The following is a 6,000-nucleotide window of genomic DNA, read 5'->3' on the forward strand; positions in this document are numbered from 1 at the left end:
AGGGACAAGGGGTAATTCCCCTTCTTCCAGTGGTAACCCACTGCACTCGCTCCAGACCTCTGCTCCAGCCAGGGCACCTGGCACTGCCCCCAGTGTCCTTCTCCCCTCCCGAGTGCCACACAGCTGCATCAGGGCCCTGCACATGCTCCTCCCTGCCTGGATGTCCCTAAGTGTCACCTGCTGCGGGAGCCTTCCGTCTTCACAGGCTGCAGTACCTGGTCATGCTCAAATAAATTCTGCCCGGGCGAGGCCAGGCGGACGTGGCCACCACTGTGCCCTCACAGATAGTGTGTCTGGCACACCCTAGAAGCAGTCAGAAGTGAGGCTGTCACCACCGATATCAGCACTATCTCTCCTTCGTGACCAGAAAACACAGTCACATACACAGAAGGTAAAGTTGACCCTTTCAGCGGCTGGGAAGTGTGCAGTTCAGCAAGGTTAGGTTCACGGATGGTGCTGGAAACCAGCACTACCATTACTTCTAGAACTTTTTCACTTTGCCACAAACACGCACTGTCCCCATGGGCAGTCTCTCCCAATGTCCCTCATCCTGTGAGTTTGCTCACCCCACACACTTCCTAACGATGGAAACACAACTTATGTGATGTTTTGTGTCTGGTCTCTCCTGCCCATCCCTGCTGTTACATGAATCAGAGCTTCCTGGTGTGACCCTGTAACGTTCCATTGCAGGGACAGGCCATTTGTCCACTCAGCAGGGGGCTGACTCTGTTCTTTGGCAACTGTAGGACATTGAGCCTCACATCAGAGCGGCTGTGGATTGCACACAAAGCTTTCTTTGTGGGGCCGTCGTTCGATTGAGACTGTCTTCTGAGTTCACAAGGACCCCCTTTGGTTGCTGATGGTGTGGAGGGTGTCCATGCTGTCCCTGAACTGGACAAATTCTGACCTCTTTGGAGGAGGCCCTCCTGCAGCCCAGAGTCTGGCCTTTGCTGCTGCCGGCTCTCCCGTCCTGGGGCCAAAGTCAGCTGAGGCTTGGGCCAGCTTGGCCTCTGGGCCCTTTGCTGGAGAGCCCGGGTGTGAGCTTCTGCCTGGCTGCCCAAGTCTCCAGTTAACTCCCCCACTACTAAATATTTTAGCAAATAAAAATTTTTAAATGTGTGGCCAGATGTCCAAGTTGACAAAGTGCTTAAGGCGTTTGACTGATAAAAAGCTGGAGCCCTTGGTAAATGGGGATTTAAAACAAGCCCTGAGGCAAGTGTGTGATATTAAAAACATCCCCAGCTCCTTTGTGCTGTGCTCAGCGCACAGAGGCTTGAAGGCGAGCATCCATCTGTCACCACGGTGCGTCCTGACACTCAACAAAGCCCGTTGATCTTGGAGCAGTGGTCGCTCTGCAGCAGGCCTGAGTGGCTGGGAGCACACCACACACAGGATGTGCCTTCCATACTCAAGAGCCAGGCTTCCCGGCTCATAGCCAGGACATCACGGCTACTACAGGGCACTGCTCTCTGCTCAGGCTGCCAGGAGTAACTGCTTCCTAGACAGGGACTGTCCAGAGACCACAGCTGCCTCCTGGGTAGACGGTGGGGACTGGGCCAGGCCCCTCTTGAAGCCAGAGTCTCCTCAGAAGAGAGGATGCGGGAGCATGGGGAGGGACCCCCAAGGCAGGTACACTCAGGAACCTTGTGCAAAATCCCCAATGCTGAGAACGCACCGTGGAACACCACCTGGATTAGCGGGAGGCCTGAGGTCAGCTGTGCTCTGAGTCTGAGGCTCCCCAACGGTGCTATGTGGGTGCTGCCTTGGGTGATCCCTGGGCACTGAGGTGAGTCCAGGCCGGGCAGCATCATCTCCTGTCCTTCCAGTCTCTGCCATTGCTCCCTTGGTAGCACTGATCTGCTGACAACCGCCACAGGGCAGTGACATTGCCCTGTCTGCCTGGCCCTTCAGGCGGCCTTCTCTAGTCCCCTTGCTTGATTCTGACTTGTAAGTGGGGAGGGCCACCCACTGACACCCAGTTGGCTGGGCAGGGAGTGGACTCTGGCTTCTGGAAGGGCCTGGCCTAGGTGGGGCCTGGCTCTGATTTTAGCAGGAAAATGCTGTTTCGTGTCCTGACAGTAGTGTGGGATTGGTTTCTCTCATATACAGCTTACATCCTGCTGGCCAGGTCAGAATGGAGGGGGAGCTGTAGGGAGAGCCCTACTGGGCACTGGGACCTGAGCACTCACTTCCCTCCCCTTTTCTGCATGGAGCCCGGGGTGTGGGGCTCTAGCATCCCCTCAGAATGTTCTAACAGAAGCTCCGCTGTGCTTCAGAACAACAAAAGTTTAACGTACATACCACAGAAGAAATTTAATATTGCAGTTATTTTTTGCAGTTTTTGGCCAGGGCTGGGTTTGAACCGGCTGGCGTCCTATTCCTTTGAGCCACAGGCACCGCCCAATATTGCAGTTTTTATATGGAACCTGGAACCGCCACTTCTGAGATGCAAAGTCACTGCCACAGTTAAACCCATTAAGTTAATTAACATGAGCATTTATCACTGCTGATAAAGGGCGGTCTCGGTGGGATTGATAGAGCCAGTGTAGCTCCATGGAGGGCGGGGCTCAGAGGGGACAGTGGGGACCTCAGGTAGTGTGGGATGCAGTAAGTATTTGTTGTTTAAGACGGCTTAGTTCTGAACCTATTTGTAATGCAGCAACGTAACTAACACACCTACTAAAGGCCCAGTCAGATTTCAAGGCAGGAAGAAAATGCTAATGCCACCGTAGAGAACCCTGTGTCTGGTTTCACACTCCTTTGGCCCTTAGGCTCTGTCCTGGGGTTTCTCCCTGTGCCCTGATGTCCCCAGCAACTGGCCAGCTCATTGTGAAGTGTCCCCCAATGAGCAAAAGGCCTCTGTTGTGTGGCTCCCACCAGATGGAGCAGCATTTATCCCCTTGTGGTTAGAGACCAAGGCTGGTCCTGCTCTTCCACAGCCCTTCAGCGAGTTCAGATCCTTCCCCAGGAAGGGACCCACTTTCCTTGACTGGGCAATGGTTGTTGAATGAAGGCAGAAAACAAGGAGTGTCTTGGTTTCTAAGGTTTCTGCAGCCTTCTCTGAAGGTACTGGCCGGGCACACAGTTAGTGTTGAATCTGTGCTTCCTGGGACCATTTTGGTGGTTTAATGACCATTTAACTTGTAGGAGCTGCTCTGGGTGCGGTTCCTGGAGGGACTGAGACCCCTGCCTCTGGCTCCCCTGGCAGGCTGATTGTTGTCACCCAGCCAGGTCCATCTACCTGCTGCCCAGAGGAAGCTGAAACCCAGAGACAGCACGGTTTATGGTGGAGAAAGAATTTATTCCATGTAACGTAAGCATGAAGATAGGAGGGCCAAGGCAGGAGGATTGCCTGAGCTCATTGGTTTGAGACCAGCCTGAGCCAGAGTGACACCTCATCTCTAAAAATAGCTGGGCATTGTAGCGGGCTCCTGTAGTCCCAGCTACTGGGGAGGCTAAGGCAAGAGAATTGCTTAAGCCCAAGAGTTTGAGGTTGCTGCGAACTGTGACACCACTGTACTCTACTGAGGACGACAAAGTGAGACTGTATCAAACAAAAAAAAAACCTGCCTCCCCGAGAATTTGGGAGACTAGGTTTTTAAGGACAGTTTGGTGGGCAGAGGATTACTCAATCAAGGTCTGTTAATTGCCTGAGTTTAGGGTAGAATCATAGGTCCCTTGGTGCCCCCCTCCCCAGATGGGTCAGCCCATCCACTGGAATGTAGGGCCTGGAAGACACCTCAAAAACAACCCAGCAGGGGCAGCGTCTATGGTTCAGTGGATAGAGCGCCGGCCCCATATACTGAGAGTGGTGGGTTTGAACCCAGCCTTAGCCAAACTGCAAAACAAAAAAATAGCCAGGCGTTTTGGTGGGTGCCTATAGTCCCAGCTACTGGGAGGCTGAGGGAAGAGAATCGCCTAAGCCCAGGAATTGGAGGTTGCTGTGAGCTGTGATGCCACAGCACTCTACTGAGGGTGATAAAGTGAGACTCTGTTTCTTAAAAAAAAAAAAACTACCAAGCAGGTGATGTCACCTATGGAGAAGAGTTAAGTCTTCATAAGCACCAGCTGTGCACTCCAGAGCAGCAATGCTTGAGAAGAGACAAGGGGACAGTGGCTGGTCCTTCACAGAGGTTTGGGGCCCTCTAGTTCTCACCTTGTGCCTGTCATCAGTTTCTGAGGACAGTTTTGTGATGACATATGCAGGAGCCATGTGGTCCTGGCCCTACACTGAACCTCAGCGGGTTTGGGTGGGGATGAGGTGCCAGCTGTCCAGGACATACCCCATTCCCTGCCAGCCCCATCTCAGTCAGGGACACCTTCAGCCTGCTGCCCCTTCAGCCCCACCTCCAGCCCCCCATCCCTCACCTCTGCACTTGGTGTCATCACCCAGGGCCCAGCCTCACCTGGACGCTGCTGTGCCTTTGCCCTGGTCCCCCTGTGTCCTGCTCACACCTCCCAGTGTCTCCCATGTGGCAGCACACCCACACAGGGGGAGGGGGTTCAGATGTCAGTCCCTCTAAGCAGTCTCTTCATGTTTGCAGCCCTGATGGGCGCTGGGACCTGAGCACTCACTGCCCTCCCATTTCTGTCCGCTCTGTCCCCTGCCTCATGGTCTTTGCTCACACTGCAACAAATACATTTTTTTTTTTTTTGAGACAGAGCCTCAAGCTGTCCCCCTGGGTAGAGTGCTGTGGCGTCACAGTTCACAGCAACCTCCAACTCCTGGGCTCAAGCGAGTCTCCTGCCTCGGCCTCCCAAGTAGCTGGGACCACAGGTGCCCGCCACAACGCCCGGCTATTTTTTTGGTTGCAGCCGTCATGGTTGTGTGGCGGGCTCGGGCTGGATTCGAACCTGCCACCTTAGGTGTATGTGGCTGGCGCCTTAGCCACTTGAGCCACGGGCGCCACCACACCACCAACAAATACATTTAGAGTATAACTATGTCCCATGCACTACTTGGAAATTATCCAAGATCAAATCTGGAAATTATGCCAGATTTTTAATCTGGCTTTTCTAGCTGGGGGGTGTTTGGCCAGGGAGGCGAGCAATTCCAGCAGTTCCCAGGTGGGACGTGTCAGTGGGCACCACAGGCCATTTCCCTGAGCTGGCCTGGCCAGAGGCAGCCCCTTCCCTCTCCTGTCCCTGGTCCAGGCTGTGTCTGGAGGCTTCCGGGAAGAGTCCACGGACCTCGCCATCCCTAGAAGTTTGGCTGCATTTAATATATGTAATGTGCAGAGAAGCAGGTCAGGGTTTTAGATTAGTGCCCAGCGCGTAACAAGGGCAGCTGCTTCTGCCCATCTGGAACCTGCTTTGATATCTCCAGACACAGGCTCAGCCCCCAGGCCTTACCCTCTCATGTCTGCTGGTCTCCATTTAATGAGCGATTTTGGATTAAAAAGGGAGCCAACAATAGGCCACTGAACTATAGTAAATCTCAGCAAAATGAAAATTGCAAAGGTTTACTTAGGATCCTTACAGGGAAAACACATTCATAGTCACCCCTAACAGCCCACTGGCACTGGCACCACTGGATAATCATGTTCCCAGGGGGAAGGGGTTGCCAACACCTCCTGCTCCCCCTGGGGTCCTATCACTTCTGGCACATCTGTGACTCCCCCCTCCCCCTTTAAACTCACTTTGCTTCTTAAAGATCCGTCCATCAAAAAAGTACAAGAGAAAAACGGAGACACAGACCTGAGCAGAGCAGGCCCTGCCATTTTCCACCTTCCTTTTTACCTCACAGCCGTGATTTTTTTGCCTCTACTAGTCTGATCCTGTCTCATTTGCTCTAAGCCCTTCCTGCTCTCACAGGATTCTCATATGATGTGGTGACTGGTGCTGCATTTTGAGTGAGGGGCTAGGGACATCCCCAGGTGGGTGCTGACAAGTGGCCTGGCAGCAGCCCTGGGGTGCTCAGCTCGAGGGCAGGTGGGGCTGGTGTCCACCCATCATAGGCACAGGGAGTAGGTTCCTGGCTGAGAGGAGGCTGCCCAGTGA

The sequence above is a fragment of the Otolemur garnettii genome, unplaced genomic scaffold, assembly GCF_000181295.1.
Source record: "Otolemur garnettii isolate 467f Iridium unplaced genomic scaffold, OtoGar3 scaffold00023, whole genome shotgun sequence".
Classification (NCBI taxonomy): domain Eukaryota; kingdom Metazoa; phylum Chordata; class Mammalia; order Primates; family Galagidae; genus Otolemur; species Otolemur garnettii.